The sequence below is a fragment of the Lissotriton vulgaris genome, chromosome 6 (assembly GCF_964263255.1).
Source record: "Lissotriton vulgaris chromosome 6, aLisVul1.2, whole genome shotgun sequence".
NCBI lineage: Eukaryota > Metazoa > Chordata > Amphibia > Caudata > Salamandridae > Lissotriton > Lissotriton vulgaris.
In genome coordinates this window covers 1,362,570,239-1,362,588,547 of record NC_141694.1, presented here as the reverse complement: position 1 = coordinate 1,362,588,547, position 18,309 = coordinate 1,362,570,239, and positions in this window count along the sequence as shown.

The following is an 18,309-nucleotide window of genomic DNA, read 5'->3' as shown; positions in this document are numbered from 1 at the left end:
GAAGGCACAAAGATACAAATACAATTCAGGAGTTGCTATTCCTCCATATTCTTTTCTCTTTCTAAGTTTTTTTAAAGCTATTCTTGGGCTTTTGTTTCCCCATATGAAGCTTGAAAAGAGCCCTTGCACCTTCTTAAACTAAACTTTTGGAAATTCTAAAGAGATGGTGTTCAACAAAAACGTGTATTTTGGGAGTATTGACATTTTAAATAAATTAGACTTACCCGAAAGAGATAGTGCCCCTCATGATTGTAATTGAGAACTTACTTTCTCAGTCACTTTTTCAAAGTTAACTTGGGCTATTTTGTCGATGTTTTGGACTATCTGAATTCCCGGGTACCTTATTTCCTTTTTTGTGTAAATACTCCTAAAATTCAAATTCCATTTCATTAATCCTGTTTTTTGTTGGTTAAGAAGGTATCCTGAGACCTTTCCAAAATTCTCTATCTCTGACCAAATTTGTGTGTACGATGTTTCTAGATTACCAATGTAAATGACAAGGTTGTCCACGTATAACCCAATTTCTTTCTCCCATACATTACATTTGAAGGGGATAATATTCTGGCAGGCTCTTAATTTACAGGCAAGAGGTTCAATATAGATATTAAAAAGTAAAGGGGAAAGGGGGCATCCTTGTCTAGTTCCTCTTCCGATTTGTATAGATCTAGTTCGTTTCCCATTAACGAGGATTTTTGCTGAAGGGTTTTTATAGATAGCTTTAATTGATGTCAGACATGTCTTACCCAGATCAAAACGCTGTAAAACTTTGAACAGGAAAGACCAGTTGACCCAATCAAAAGCTTTGGCAGCATCAAATGTCATTACTGCCAAAGAGGTCTTATAAGACCGAGCCATATCTATAGCTCCAATGAGATCTTGTGTTAATTCACTGAGCTGCCTCCCTTTCATAAACCCCTTCTGATCTGGGTGTATGAGTGGGCCTATTGCTTTATCGAAACAATTAGTGATAATCTGTGTATAGATTTTATGATCACAGTTTAAAAGAGAGATAGGCCTATAGGACTCAAAAATTCTTGGATTTTTATTTGGTTTCAAGAGCATTGTGATAGTTGCCTCTTCCCATGAAACAGGGGGACTATGACCTTCTATGAAGGAAGAATAAAAAAATTGTAGAAAAATAGGTGCCAATTCTTCTTTTAATATGCTATAAATCTCATTGGGAATAGAGTTGAGGTCAGGCGCTTTTCCCTTTTTTACAGAGCTAAGAGCTTTGGTTATTATTTCTTCCATAGATATGGGGTGATTTATTTGCTCTTTTTCATTTTGTTGAAGCAAAGGAAGAGCTAACTCTGATAGAAATTCATCATTGAGATTTTCATCGATTATTGTCTCCTCTGTATATAAGTTATGGAAATATTGGACAAAGGCCTCCTCGATTTCGGCATCATCTGTAATTATACTGCCAGTGTTTGAACATTGGTGGTCCTTTATCAATTTCTCGTTTGGTGGGTTTTTGTTTTCCATGCGAGGAGCTTAATTCAACCCTTCCTATATTCATGATGAGCTAGCTAGCAAGCGCCCCACTTTTTAAAAATTATGATTTCTAAAAAATAAGCATGCTTATGTTTAGCAGTTGTTAATCTCCTTAAGAGTTTTAGGTTCCCATGTTCCCTTTCAAGGCTTTTATGAAGTCTGTATATTTCATTCTCTAACTTTTTGGTCTCCTCTTGTACTTTCTTAGCCTGTGAGCAAGATATAGCTATTAACGAGCCCCTCAAGAAAGCTTTACAAGTATACCACACTATTTGAATTGGGGCTGAATTGAGATTAATGTCACAGAACTCTTTAGTTTCTACTTTTAATTTTTCAATTATAGTGTTTTCTAATAATAATGCTCGATTGATGGTCCACCTCCATGGTGGTTGGGCATTATACATAGCTATTTTTAAAATAACTGCAGAGTGGTCTGACATGTGCCCAGGGACATGGCTAACTTGTATATTATTTTTACTTGCTGCTGCGCCCACTAAAAAAAATCAATTCTTGGCTGATGTCCACATTTTTAATTGTGAAATGTAAATTTTCCACCAGTTGTTTTAGAGTTTTTGGCCATCTCTCTCCAAATATCTACTAGCCCTATGTCTGACATTAGTTGTCTTAAAGCCACTCTAATTTTTGTGTATTAAATACTACTATGCGTGAGGTAGAGTCTTGACTCAGGTCTAGGACCAGATTAAAATCACTCTCTCATATTATATAATCATTGGCCTCAGTTAGATGGAGAAGTAAACTCTATTGGGAGGCCGGATCATCCAAGATCGGTCCATAATAATTTACAAAAGTCATCCAAGCCCCAGTTATTTTTAGGGCTCGGCGACGTCACCACTTCGTTAGAAGTGGGGCGGAGCTGCGAGCTCTTATTCTTACGGGGTTCCGACTCGTGCTGGAAAAATTCCTCTGTGCGCAAGTTTTTTGAGTATTTTCTTTTACCATCTGCATGGTAATTGGTCCTTGCGGGGCCGTTTTTCTAGTAGCCTTATCTCAATTAAGCATGGGCGGATTTTGCGGATCCACGATCCACGGATTTTGCGGATTTGCGGATCCGCGGATTTGGGGCGGGGCTTCCATGCGAGTGCACATGCCTCTTGTGTGTTTAAAAGGTCTGAGAAAGATCAGTTCAGCAGATGAAGAGAAAGAAGCCCCTGGTCACAAGAACAGCACGGGTATTGTGCTCGTGAAAGTCAAGGATGCAAAGGCCTCTATCCAGCATCACAGCTGATTTTCCACGGTAGAGTTGGGAAGAAGGCACACCTGTCCAGCCTCGACGGCGCTCACAATTGTTTTTGGGCTAATGAATGAGTCACTGAATTTGAGCATCAACTAGTTCGAGCGACCATGTGTGTGTTACTATGCAATCGCCCCGAAGGGCGCAGGGGTCCCTTGAGTGAGCTGTCCATCATAGTGGGTGAATGGCGGGAAGCCGGTGAAAACCGTGAGTGTGTGGGCGGGGCCAAACGTGCGGGGCTTCCATGCGAGTTCACATGCCTCTTGTGTGCATAAAAGGTCAGAGAAAGATCAGTTCAGCAGATGAAGAGAAAGAAGCCCCTGGTCACAAGAACAGCACGGGTATTGTGCTCGTGAAAGTCAAGGATGCAAAGGCCTCTATCCAGCATCACAGCTGATTTTCCACGGTAGAGTTGGGAAGAAGGCACACTTGTCCAGCCGCGACGACGCTCACGATTGTTTTTGGGCTAATGAATGAGTCACTGAATTTGAGCATCAACTAGTTCGAGCGACCATGTGTGTGTTACTATGCAATCGCCCCGAAGGGCGCAGGGGTCCCTTGAGTGAGCTGTCCATCATAGTGGGTGAATGGCGGGAAGACGGTGCAAACCGCGAGTGTGTGGGCGGGGCCAAACGTGCGGGGCTTCCATGCGAGTTCACATGCCTCTTGTGTGCATAAAAGGTCAGAGAAAGATCTGTTCAGCAGATGAAGAGAAAGAAGCCCCTGGTCACAAGAACAGCACGGGTATTGTGCTCGTGAAAGTCAAGGATGCAAAGGCCTCTATCCAGCATCACAGCTGATTTTCCACGGTAGATTTGGGAAAAGAAAGCACACCAGCCTGGCCTGTTGTAACTATTTTACGATGGCGCCGGCAAGCTGCCAGCGCCATCCTAAAATAGTTACTAAATTAGCTTCAACAGGAAGCTCTAATAGATAAAATCGAGCACCTGCTTTATTTTATCTATTAGAGCTTCCTGTTGAAGCTAACTTAGTAACTATTTTAGGATGGCGCTGGCAGCTTGCCGGCGCCATCGTAAAATAGTTACAACAGGCCAGGCTTCAACTTTTGCCCCCGGATCCGCCACTCGCGGATTTGCGAATTCTCGGTAAATTCGCGGGAGTTCGCGGATCGCGAATTTACCGAAAATTCGCAAAATCCGCGAGCGGAACGGATTTTAAGCTCATACTTAATCTCAATAGGCCATGTGTAATTCTCGTTTGGCACTTCCTGCATTTTCTGTGCGGTTTCCCGCACAGCAGTCCATTAATTTTAATTTGGAGCTGTCAGGGTGGCCTTCTAATGCAATCCAGATGCTCGGAGCGCGTTCACCATTCAGCATTGCATTGCATGTATCAGGCGCGCGTTTGTCTGCAGCGTGTAATGTGTTTGTGTTAGGCGCGCGGCCAGGCCCGTGCAGAACATGCAAAAAGGACAAATGATAGTGCACATGCATACACATAGCACAGTATAACGCGCACAGGCGCTGCGATGCCAAGTCAACGGCAGATTGTGCGCTACACAAATGCCAATGCAAAAAATACATAAGAGCAGAGCGCGAGGGCACCAGCTTTTCATGCAAGGTGTCGGGTGGAGGCGGAGTTTTCACTGTACTTATCATCTGCACAGCTGTATCACTCACTGTAATGCGTTTATAGCGTTTTCTATGTAAAGTGCCCATCCGCGATATAGGAAGCTGTCCCTATAGGCTTAGACTAGTAATTGTTTTTAAGATTGTAAATTGATGTTTTTGTTTCGTTTTCTGTCTTCTCCTGCGTAAAGCGCTCAAAAGTCACCATTTGCTTCACGTAGCGCTGCGCTGAAGAGGCACAATAGATACATATGGTATGCCATGCAGCCCTCGGCAAAGCATTGAGGCAGCGGCACTCGGGTTAACAGCCTTAAACATCACCTGAATTCATACATGCATGCAGCTGAGAAACAGAGAAGCGGATTTAAATACATAATAACATACATAAAGAAATGTATTACTTACAAAAAGGAAAACAACAAAAGGGAAAGGCACAGAAATAAACACCTAATAAATAGGTGACAACCCATGGCATTGAAGGAGAATGACGCCGGCCATGCTCACAGCGCCGCGAGCGCCTTGCTCCCGCCTGCTCCACTTATGACAATCCCACCTTCTGCTGCTGCTGCTGCTGCTGGCAGGGACCGCTCAGAAACAAGTACAGAGAGAAACACAGGCACCAGCCCGGAGGCCCCTCTATTTTATAGAAATTATGATAATAAAAAACAAGGCCCGCAGTGGGACTTTTGCGGTTCGGCTGGAAGTCAAACCTTAACCATCCGATCACATCACAGCGCTTTGTAGGTCAGCGGCGGGGAGCGCGCTCTTCGCGGAGCTGTAGTTCAAAGTTCATGGGCAGGGCACTGAGTTCCCAAGAATGGAAGCTTCTCTTCTTAAGATCATTACATTTGGGATTTTTATGCGTTTTACTGGGGAAATACCTGGGCAATATCTTTTCAAATCCAACCCTGACCAAGAGGCGGTTGAACGACTTTATGACGACATTAATACCAACTCTGCAATATTGTCACAACGGAGTTAATAGGAGTAAACATACACCTACTTTAACAATTTTTTTGAGCCAATATCATGATCACAATGCACGTGCTGGTTGAAATTAAGTCAGTGCTAATGTGGCCTTCAAGTAAACGCCAGATGTGCGTGAAGAAGAGACAACATTGTTGGATGTAAAAAACATAAACAGCAAGGGTGCATGGATTGCACACACGCAGAGGCTCTGTTGCAGACTTTCATGTAATATTGCTGAGCAAGGCAATGGGAAACATGAATAATGTTGAATTATATTGAATATGTATGCAAGCGATTCTCAGTCATCATGAACCAAAGCAAACTTGCACAGTCTGAATTCATTGGTGCACCAGGGGGTCACAGGTCATCCGTGATAATAGTTCATGGCACTGAGAGCTGTCTGGGAAGGCGGCCAGCAGCCTTGCATTGATGTCTCTGGTGGCGCCTTGTGTTCTGACGCTCTTAAAAGGGTCATTTAATCCTGTCTTGCAAAGCCAGTAGACAGTTGCCTAGACACAACATCATTGGATGGGACAGATAGGGCCAGGTCTGGTCCGACCCGTAGTTGACCTGCTAAGCAGGACGAGATCTTCAGGATAGGCGGGAGGACGATGGACTTACTAAACTACGGTGCCCTTACTGGGACAGAAAAGATATGTGTAGTCTCCAAAGTGCCAGGAATTTCCAATCTGATTCCACAGCCAATCACAAAGGCATGTGGCTCTGTGCCTGGAATATTTGTATCGATTGGACAGAAATGTGCACACTGCCTCCCATGGTTCATTCCGCTCTCTGACAGTGAGTGCAGAGTGACAGTGAGTGCAGAGCGAGTGCAGAGTGAGAGTAAGTGCAGAGTGACAGTGAGTGCAGAGTTACAGTGAGTGCAGAGTGACAGTGAGTGCAGAGTGACAGCAAGTGACAGTGAGTGCAGAGTGAGTGCAGAGTGAGTGCAGAGTGACAGTGAGTGACAGTGAGTGCAGAGTGACAGTGAGTGCAGAGTGACAGTGAGTGCAGAGTGACAGTGAGTGCAAAGTGACAGTGAGTGCAGAGTAAGTGCAGAGTGACAGTGAGTGCAGACTGAGTAGGGAGTGACAGTGAGTGCAGAGTGACAGTGACAATGAGTGCAGAGTGACAGTGACAGTGAGTGCAGAGTGACAGTGAGTGCAGAGTGACAGTGATTGCCGAGTGACAGCGAGTGACAGTGAGTGCAGAGTGACAGCAGAGTGACAGTGAGTGCAGAGTGACAGTGAGTGCAGAGTGACAGTGAGTGCAAAGTGACAGTGAGTGCAGAGTGACAGTGAGTGCAGAGTGAGTGCAGAGTGTTAGTGAGTGCAGACTGAGTAGAGAGTGACAGTGAGTGCAGAGTGACAGTGACAGTGAGTGCAGAGTGACAGTGAGTGCAGAGTGACAGTGAGTGTAGAGTGACAGTGATTGCCGAGTGACAGTGAGTGCAGAATGACAGCAGAGTGACAGTGAGTGCAGAGTGACAGTGAGTGCAGAGTGACAGCAAGTGACAGTGAGTGCAGAGTGACAGTGAGTGCAGAGTGAGAGTGAGTGCAGAGTGACAGTGAGTGCAAAGTGACAGTGAGTGCAGAGTGACAGTGAGTGCAGAGTGACAGCAAGTGACAGTGAGTGCAGAGTGACAGTGAGTGCAGAGTGACAGTGAGTGCAGAGTGACAGTGAGTGCAGAGTTACAGTGAGTGCAGAGTGACAGTGAGTGCATAGTGACAGCAAGTGACAGTGAGTGCAGAGTGAGTGCAGAGTGACAGTGAGTGACAGTGAGTGCAGAGTGAGTGCAGAGTGACAGTGAGTGCAGAGTGACAGTGAGTGCAGAGTGACAGTGAGTGCAAAGTGACAGTGAGTGCAGAGTGAGTGCAGAGTGACAGTGAGTGCAGAGTGACAGTGACAGTGAGTGCAGAGTGACAGTGACAGTGAGTGCAGAGTGACAGTGAGTGCAGAGTGACAGTGAGTGCAGAGTGACAGTGATTGCCGAGTGACTGCGAGTGACAATGAGTGCAGAGTGACAGCAGAGTGACAGTGAGTGCAGAGTGACAGTGAGTGCAGAGTGACAGTGAGTGCAAAGTGACAGTGAGTGTAGAGTGACAGTGAGTGCAGAGTGACAGTGAGTGCAGACTGAGTAGAGAGTGACAGTGAGTGCAGAGTGACAGTGACAGTGAGTGCAGAGTGACAGTGAGTGCAGAGTGACAGTGAGTGTAGAGTGACAGTGATTGCCGAGTGACAGTGAGTGCAGAGTGACAGCAGAGTGACAGTGAGTGCAGAGTGACAGTGAGTGCAGAGTGACAGTGAGTGCAGAGTGACAGCAAGTGACAGTGAGTGCAGAGTGACAGTGAGTGCAGAGTGACAGGGAGTGCAGAGTGAGTGCGAGAGTGACAGTGAGTGCAGAGTGACAGTGAGTGCAGAGTGACAGTGAGTGCAGAGTGACAGTGAGTGCAGAGTGAGTGCGAGAGTGACAGTGAGTGCGGAGTGAGTGTAGATTGACAGTGAGTGCAGAGTGAGTGTAGAGTGACAGTGAGTGCAGAGTGAGTGTAGAGTGACAGTGATTGCAGAGTGACTGCAGAGACAGTGTGTAAGGGTGCAGGGTGCACATTGTGTGAGTGTGCAGAATGAGTGTGCAGGATAAACAGTGTGTGACTATGCAGGGTGACATTGGGAGTGTGCGGGTGAGCAGTGTGTGAATGTGTAGGGGCAGTGTGTGTGTGTGTGCAGAAAACACCACGCACACATACACCACACACACATACCACACACACACACCATACACACATACACCACACACACACATAACGCACACACAAACCACACACCTCACTCTCTCAACACCACACACTCGTCACCACTCAACACAACACACTCACCACCACACTCACTCCCCAGGCTCACCCCCACAGACTCACGACCACACACTCACCAGTACACAGAAAACAGCACACACAACAACACACCCCCAGCCGTCAATGAATGCTTTCACCATGCACAAACACCAACAACCATCAATGTACGCTTTCACCAAAAACAAACACGACCATGCATCAGTGCCGCTAAACACCCATGCACACAACAAACAATGTCAGTGCAACTTTCACTAAACACACACACACACCAACAGCTGACAGTACACCAGCCACTCTTTAAATTGGCACAATCATCAGCAGCTGTCAGTGCACATTACCATTTACAATGCCATTATCTCAAACTCAAACAAACCCGAGCCCTAATGCATTCCTAATGCTTGTTACTGTAGCAATTGCCCTCCTACCCAGCGGGTTAACTATACATTCACCCAGCATTGCTAACGCTGTTTTTTTAATTAGAATGGCTACTCCTTTCGTTGTGCAGGATTGAGTTGTACAAATACAATATTCAATCCATTTCTGGGGTTTTAAAACCATTGTCCATTCCTCTTTGATTAAATGAGATTCTAGGACAAAGAAAATCTTGCATTCTGATAATCTTAGATATTCTAGTATCCTTTTTTTTTTCAATCCATTCACCTTCCAAGACATGATTTCCAGGTCTTTTACTCTATCGTTTTTAGACATAGAGTATTAAGCGATTACTGGTATTACTGATATTTAAGAAAAAAGGCCAGAGATTTTTTGGATTAACATTGTTAAATGAGAACATCTTTTTTGTTTTTCTCCCGCTTGCTCCCCCACCCAGTGTATCAGTAAAAATGTAGCTTTTTTACATTTCAAGTGAAATCCCCCCCACCCCTTGGGAAATTCTCCCTTACTACTATTAGAGGAAACTCCTCTAATTTTCGGGCTCTATCTCTAACCCATCTTTATTCCAACACATCTTATTTGGATGAACTCTTTATCTGATTTATCAGGGCGTTAGCTTCTTCTGGATCCTTAAAGTTAAACATTTTGTTATTCCACATTACTTTAGGCGAAGCGGGGAAACGTAAGTTTGCCGTGGCACCCAGATTTCTTAGTACTTGCATTGATTTCCCCAACTCTCATTGATTTTCTTGAGTAATGAGGGAAATATCAGATCTGATGCAGAATGTCCATCCAGCCTTTTTGTACACCCGCGCCTTTAATCCTGCTGCCAGGAATTTTTCTTTAAAATTACCCAGGATCCTCCTTGGGTTTTACTTACCGGATTTTTGGGAGAAAGGGTCCCGATGAACTCTTTGTATATCGTCTTCAAGAGTTTTTTTGTCAATATCTGCATGAAGCTCTATGAAGAGATTAATTATAAAAGACCTTATATCTCGACCCTCTACATCTTCAGGTACATTTAGGAGCCTGATGTTGTTCCTCTTTGCAGCATTTTCTAAACTTTCCAGTTTCTCTTTGGGGATCTTATCCTCACCCCTTAACGCCTGAATACCATGAGTGTTTTTAGCTACTCGTTTTGTTAGATCTTCAAAAGCCTATTCCATTGTCCCAACTCTTTCAGAGATAACATTCATTTTAGATTCAAGAGTCTCACAGACTGTTTGTGGTTTTAATTGATTATTTTCAGAAATTGCAAACTTGTCTCTTATTTCTGTGAGCATAGTTAGTAACCCCTCAGTGGAGGAGGTAGCTCCCTTGTCGCATGCTATATTTAGAATGTTTGATGAACCTGGTTGTTCAAATATACCCCCCTTTCCTTGTGGGCAGTTTTTTCCAAGTTGGGCAAGGAAGAAGAGGATAACGGGCTATTTACTGCTACATTGATCTCCTGTGAGAGCGATTCATACCTGTTTTCTAGAAGTATTGAATCCATTTCCTTTCTTATCCCCTTATCGTTTGAATTCAGAGGTTGTTGTAGATTCAGAGGACTGTCTTCACCCAGTATTAAGTCTGATTTAAGTTCAGGCAGATGATTTAATTCCTTTGGGGGAGATTGTGTGGCCTGAACCATAAAATAGGATCTTAATGATGGAGTAACTCGAATATTTCCTAAATTATTTTTAGGTGTTTTTTTCCGATCTTTTCTAGAGGGGGGTTTACGTGGAGGGGCCTTTGAATTCAGAGTGGTATTAGTAGTTTTCCCTTTTTTTTTAGATTTAGATTGTACCACCAAGGGTCCTGACAACGTCAAGTCTTTATTAACTACTTTAGGGGAGATTTATTTAAGCCCCAAATGTCCCTACTCCTGAGTGTGTATCTGTTGACTCTGTTTGCTTCGGTGCACAACCCCCTGGTCTTGTCTCTCAACTCCGCATTCAAGATTTAACTTAGGCCCCAGTCTCCCACCCTTATCCTTACTGGGGTCATTGGAGTGTGCCATGCGTTGGGTTCTGCCTCCTTTGAGCTCTCCAGGTCACCTCCTCCTCTGTCTCCCAGTGTTTGGACTCTTATCTCAATTCCCTGGGGGAACTCATAAAATACACCGTTCTGCTTAGCTAGCAAACACGGGAACACAAAGGCGGGCGCCGAGCTCCTCTGAAGCCCGACTCTCGCAGCGAAGTCTTCCTGCTGTGCTAACCGCGCTGTGGCCTCAGACCATCGCCCTCTATGAGGCGCCGCCTCCCCTCCGGCTGCCACCTCTGTGCGTTGAACGCCGAGCGCCGAGAACGCCGAGCACGGCGGGATCCCTCCAAAGTGAGGGCTCTGCAAAAGAGTTTGGAGACAAGACCGGACAGAAACGAAAAACAGAGGTTAATTATGGCCTACATAAATATTTGCCCGCATTATTTTTCATCCATCAATCGTATTTTTAGTGCATGCCTGGGAGAGAATTCCGAGCCCACGACTGCTGCTAGCTAGCGGCCGCCATTTTCCCCATGTCTCGTATTACCCAGTAAGTGGATGTTGCCAAATTGTAGAACACAGATTTGTTTTCACCAGTGTAATTTAAAAAAAATGATCATTCAGCATTCAAACTAATGATAGGGAACATAAAATCACAGCCATACTTGAGTGTCTGCATCTGTGAAAGCAAGTGAGCAAAACAATGAAAGTGACTTTGAGGAAAAGGAGCTGAGAAAGAGACTGATGTGAGCAATAGAAGGCAATGTAAGGAAGGTAAAGTTTGTGAAAAAGACAAGTAACAGGGTTTGCGAAGGAAAGGAGGATTTGAAAGAGGGAATGGAATGTGTACACATGTTTGTGAGAGGAGTTTTTCATTGAGAGGTGTGTGCTCATATGTGAAAATGGGATGGTAAAAGGAATTTGTGGAACAGAAAAGATTGCCTCGGAGAGAAGAGGGTGAGAAGATTGTACTAGAAGTTATGTGAAGGAAAGATATAAGAAAGGAGTGTAGGAGATACAAGAGTGAGATAACCTCAGGAAGAGTAGTGTGTGTGCTGAGCATGAGGGAAGTGAGAGACAGAGAGAGCAGGGTATCAGAGGATGGACAGATATGTGTGTGTAAATAATAGGTGCGTGAATGAAAAGCGTGAATAGTGTGAAAGAGGAAGGTATGTGAGATACAGAAAAGGAGGTGAAAGATTTAGAAGAGAAAGTGAGAAGCTCATGCACTTAAGAAAAATAAGGGGATGAATGATTTAAAAAAAGTATCTATAAGAAGAGAGAAGAGTGTGAGATACACAAGAACAGGGACAATGTTTGGGGAAGAGAATACCAGGTTGATGCATAGGCTGCTGCCAGCAGGGAGTGTCATATTTCCAGTACCAAGAGAAAGCGTGTACCGTTGCTTGAATGGGTGGTACAGAAAAATGTACCTTGAACTAGGGGAGAATCTGTTCTGCAAGGAATGGAAGATTCCAATTACTGCCTTCTGGGAGAAAGGGAAGCTTAATTTGGTACTGCCATGTTGCAGCAAAGTTTACACTGCTGCTATCTAATCTGTCCGTGTTCTCAGTAGCTGCTGCTACCAACCAGGGGTGGAGGGGTGGTTGGATGGGGACGGAGGGAAGGGAGGGAAATAATAATTTTAAAAAATGCACTTACCTTTTCTTCGCCGAATGTGGACTTCATTCTCCATTCTACTCGGCAGGAAGCACCCAGCCTATCAGAATCCCCAGACCAATCACAATGTTACCTTAGCAGCATTGTGATTGGTCTGAGTGCCGTGGTTCGCCACTCAGACAGGGATTCGCAGGCTCTGCATGTTCTCCACCCAGGCTGTAATGTAGCCTGGGTGGATAAAAGCAAAGTGCGCATGACGCTTTGGCTGGCTCACCATGGCTGATCAAAGCGTCATGTGCACTTTAGGTGCATCCAGCACTCCTTCCCCTGTGACGTGTGGGCAGACCAGCCCGCCTCACCCAGCTTCAGCTGAATGCAAAATACAAAATGATACTAACTAACATTATTATCATTTTATTTTTTGCATTCAGCTTGCAGCTGAAACAGTTGGGCAACGCTCTTCTGCCTTAGCTGATGAGCCGCCACTGCTTGTCCTGTGATGGGGAAAGCTTGTGCTGCTGCTCTAGTGATATCTGTCTACGGAAGGACTGAAACTTGCACTGATTCTGCCCAAGGTGCACTTGCTCTATGAAGAAGAGTCTGAGTGTAATAAAAGGAGAACATAAATGTCAACTTGAGGGACATAACTGCAGCCCAACTAGGGAACCCATAACTAGGAAACTGCACAGCTAGTGAACAGTAGTACTGATGGGTGCTCTCCAGTGCTAAATGGGATCCTTTAATGAAGTATAACACCCTGGGTAGTTGAGGGCCATCGTCCCATATGAGTAAATAGAGTAATCTCATAATAGGTTTGGCTGTGTTTCTTCCACACTGATGGCGAATGTGCCATGTGACTTATGAATATGGCTAGGTCAGACTTGGCGCAATACCATTGTTGTAACCAAAATACCAATAACATCTGGGGGGTGATCGAGCGAACAGCTGGAAAAAGGCCACCCGCGTATCCAAATGTCCTCTGTGAACAAAGGTTCACAAAGAACAAATTACATAGAAAGATTCTGTTCTCAAGCAAAAAACAAAGTTAATTCATGAGAAAGTCAGTTCAAGAAAATATCAATCCAAATCTTGTGTATAGTATTCTTCTTTATGTTCTCATCCTGTTCAAAGCCATAGATATTTTACAAATGGCTCTTGTCAGCAAATAGGCGTAGCAGGTGTAGCCAAGGTGTAGCCAACACGTGTTTCGTCTTGGGTATATCGCCCATCGCCTTCCTCAGGGCAATCGTTAATTCAGGAACAGGTCCACCAGAATCCAGGCAAAGCCTGTAAATAATCCCATTCAGCATGGGTTTTAGTAAAACTTGTATCCTAGGCAGTACAGTAGATTGTATGAGCTTGTATCTCAATATTACTTGTGTCCCAGGTAGAAAAGTTCATATGTATGTATCGTATTTCGGAGATTACTCCTGTCACGGTTGGACACCGGCTCAAAGTCGGCTAATGTGACATGGTGGAAATATGCAAAGTTGTTGATATATATTAAGAAAGCTGCACTACATTAGTATTGGTGTAACATCAGAGTTCAGCTGTTAAAAATCTGAAAACTAATCACTTAAACTTTGTAAAGGATCTGCCATTCCTCAATTTTATGTTTAGTACTTTGTGTTTAATAGTGTTTGATCTGTTTGAACTAGCCACAAACTTTTTTTTTTCCGTTGAAATATTCAAATGATCTAGCAGAAGGTGCATTATGTGACAAATGAGGAAACTCCATGATTAAGCGGAATATGCAGCAGCTGCAGAAATGCACAATTCCATTTCCCCAGATTGTATGGCACAGTGCCAATTCTCAAACTTGCGAAATACAAAATAAAATTTGGTTTCTAGCTTTCTGCCTTTTTTCTTGTAAATAGTCATGGGTTAAACAGCCCAGTGTATTAGAGTCTTTCAAATGTAGCTTCCAGCATCACTTTCTGATAGGCTAACATTAACACTCTTGAATAAAAAAATGGGAAGTGTTAAAAAGATATTTATCAGAATAATTGGAGCAACAGCAGCTAAAGGGTCCGAGAGTACACTGAGAAAAGAAAAACAATGTGCTGGCACCCCTTCTCCCAAGCTGATCCTCGGCCTAGAGGTTGGAGTGAGCACTGAAGTGGGCCCTGATTTGAACAAGCAGTGGCGGCTGCTTCGGGGAAGTAGGGGTAGAATGGGGGGGTTTAAATAATAAGAAAATTGCACTTCCCTGCAGGCTGCCGCCTCTGTCCATCTTCTGTTCTACTGTCAACGGCGCACGGTCCGATAGAATCAGTAACAGGGCCGGACTGGCCATAGCAGGCACCGGGCGTTTCCCCGGTAGGCCGCTAGGGTGGGGGCCGGTTTCGGGCCCCTGGAGGCCATTTTTGTTACCGGGGTCGGCAATTTTGCCCCCCGGTAATAAAATCGGACGAAACCGGCCCTCGCAAACTGCTGGGCTGCACACCCCCTCACTCCAGGGGGAGGCAGCTGAGCAGTTTGCCAGGGCCGGTTTCTGTTCCCAGTCTGGCCCTGATCAGTAAGCAGTCTCCCAGCCTACCCCAGCCAATCACGACGCTGCTGTCACCATGACAGCAGCATATGGATTGTCATGAGCGCCATGGTTCGATGCTCAGACAGGGAGTGGGAAGCTGTGCATGTTCTCCACCCTGCCTTGTAATACAGCCGGGTGGAGAGCATGCTAAGTATGCATGACTGTTTGGCCAGCCGAAGACGGCTGGCCAACCTGCAATTCACACTTAGTAAGTGGCCACCAATCCTCCCCCGGCCGGCTAACACCCCTGCCCCACCCCGCACCTAAAACCAAACTGGGTAAGTACGGGAAAATGAAAATGATAATAACATTGTGTTATTATCATTTTAGTTTTCTAGTGGGGCAACGCTCCTCCTCCTTAGCAGAGGAGCCGTCGCTTTGAACAAGTGCAGCACATGCTGTAAGTGGTGCCCCGCGAGGGCAACCTTGGGATAGAAGCTCTGCTCAACTCCCTGCCTGCCACACGGGAATGTGTCTGAAAACATACTTGTTTTTAATAAGGACTATCGCTCAAGTCTAAGTATCCTTATATTTGATAAGTGAATTGGGCAACCTAATCTAGACCACAAACCAATGCCTTTCTGTCTCAGCCTCCCACATCTGATGTTGTATCCTGTGGTGTGATGGCTGGAGAAGACTTGAAGGCTAGCACAAAGGCTACACTATTCTGTATTGGTAAGGCCCTTAATACTACATTTCTTCACTTATGGGCAGAGCCACTGGCATTATGTGGCAGGAGAGGACCAAATTATGTGGAAGGGTTAAGTAAATTATGTGGCCAGAACTGGTAAATGATGCTGCATTATGTGGCACATTTTTGTGATAGTATTATTTGATCATTTTGTAATTTTTAAACTCGTTAACACTGTCTGGGCATTAGTTGCACTTCATTAGTACCAATTTAACACCTAAATATAGCAAAAAGCTACAGAAAGGTGACAGTCAACCTTTGCAAAGGGCCTTCCACTGCGGAGCAACAAGTGTCACTGCGTTTATAGTACCTTTTGAACTGTCTGAGCTAGAAACAATTTTTTTGTTAAAATGTGCAGATTATGCTGCAGAGAATGGATTAGGTGGCAAATGCGGCAAATCTACAATTATGCGCACATCGCAGCGGGTGCACAATCGCATAATTCCAGTCGCCCTGCTTATGGGGGAGTGCGTCTCCACCTATGCAGTTCTATCTTAGTCTGCAGTCCCTGCTTCTCACACTTCCTGTCTAGTACTCGGGCAGGAAGTGAAGAGCAATGCCCTGGTTGTGGACCAGGGAAGATTCTGTGCCCGAGGTAAACCTGTCATTGTTTATTGACGATGAGGCCTCTAAAACAGATATACCACTAAATGGTGTCAGATGCGGAAACTGCTTTCTTTCCTCCTTCCCTGCAGGATATTTTTTACCTTAGGTGCTCATGCTACATGGACAGTGACACCCACATGAATTTTTTCACGTGGACACCGTTCCTTCACTCTGTAGGCCTAGGGAAGAAACCTCCATTTAACATCATACTCCCACTGTTGTCTGAGCACCTGGTGTTGATTTGCACGTGTGATACTGACTTAGTTTGCATTATGAATTTTTCATAGCGAAGTTCAGGGGGCATATACCTTTAAACGACGGTGGTTCAAAAAGATGGCTTTAAAATTGCAGCATGGCAATCGTGAATTAAAATGATAAAATAGGAAAACAGCTACGATTATGACTGCTCCTTGCTGGTAATTATTTAAGGGCTTTGTTCGTTGAGGAAGAGACACACAAGGGTAATGTTCCACGCATAAATGCAAACAATATATATAAGAAATAGATTGGGCTATAGTGAATCTGTGGTGGTTTTATAGCCAAAAGTCCTTATGAAAAGCATTTAATTGTTGAAAATCAGAGCCATTTGAATAATATGGCTTAGAGCAGGGCTACTGGAATTATGTGGCAGGGTGGGTCAAATTATGCGCCAGCGTTGACTAAATTATGCGTCAAGACAAAGCAGATTACGCAGCTAATGCGGCACATTATTTGATTATTAATATTATTTCCTTACTTTGTCATTTTTTTACACAGGTTAACACTGTCTGGGCAAAGGTGTCACTTCATTAGTACTGGTGCAACCCTCAACACAGTAATAAACAGCAGAAGAAAAGGGACCAGTCAACCTTTGGCAAGGGCCTTCCACTGTGCAGAAATACATGTTGCTGCTTTTTTTAGTAACTTTTGATCCATTGGATCTAGAAACAACATTATTTCTTGTTAAAATCTGCATATTATGCAGCACATGATGGATTAAGTGGCACATGCAACAAATCGGTAAATAAGTGGAAAACGCTGCAGCTGCAAAATCGCATTATTCCAGTACCCCTGGCTAAAGGAGACCCAATGACATGGCAGCAATGACTATATTATGCGTCAATGAAAGACAAATTAAGTGGCAATATAGGGAACATTCTGTGACAGTATCACACTTTTGAGACATTTGAACACACTTTGAAACTAAAAGGACCCCAAAGCTTTGTAAAATACAGGAAAAGATGTGTACACATTCAGCAGTTTCTTTTGAAAATGTTATTCTGCAAACAATGCTTTTTTTTCTTGCAGAGAAGCCCAGGAAAATCTATTATGTTCTCACTGTCCTTTGTAACACGCAGAGTAAAATCATTTGCACAAAACATACAAAACTACATTCAGCAGGAATTAAGATGCGAGCACATTGTTTATTATAAAATGTATCTCTTTTATTCTGCATATTTTGTTATGTTTTAGAATTGATCATCAAATTTGAGTTTAATTTGTATCCACACTATGGCCCTACTGAGTACCTCTTTCCGTTATTAAACAACCTGGCATTCCGGTATGGTATGGTTCATGTAAGTGTTAGCTTTGGGTTCATTGCAATATTTAACCCATCAGAACATAAAAGCAGAATAATAATCTTTAGGATTTTCAGCACTCTGAGTGATTTCTTAAAATAACTGCTGCCTTGACAACAGTATCTGCATTGTACCATAAATTTGCAGGACAGCAAAACAAACATTTTAATGAAAACCAAATCCATCTTGTTTGAATTACTTTAACCCCTTCCCTTCTAGGCCTTCCCCCTGTGCTAAGTCTTTTTGGGCTATTTGGGGTGGTTCGCGCTTAGGCCCTGTAACCTTTAATCCACATAAGGTATCCATGCCAAATTTACATCCTTTTCTTTCAACATTCTGAGGATTGTAAAGGTACCCAGGGTTTGTGGATCCCCTGGAGGGGACCCAGAAATTAGCCAAAATATTTCAAAATGTTTTTTGGAGGGAAAAATGGGGAAAGGTGCTGCAGAAGAAAGCGTCAGTTTTTCCCCTGCAAATGATATCAACAAAGGGTTTGTGGCACTGGAACCCCATCTTCCCAGCTTTGAGGGACAGGCAGACCTTTGTCAGAAAACCAACATTTCCTATACAGTTTTGGCAGTTTACTAGAACATAGCCTATTTTTTACTATTTTTTGTGCTTTCAATCTCCTTCCAGTTAGTGGTAAAAATGGGTGAAAAAGCAATAATGGATCTCAGAATGTTATGCAGTTCAGAAAAGTATACAACATTCTGAATTTGTCATTTGTGTAGATCTTTCAAGGTTTTTCTATAGAAACTAACAGTTAAAATAAACAAATATTGAAAT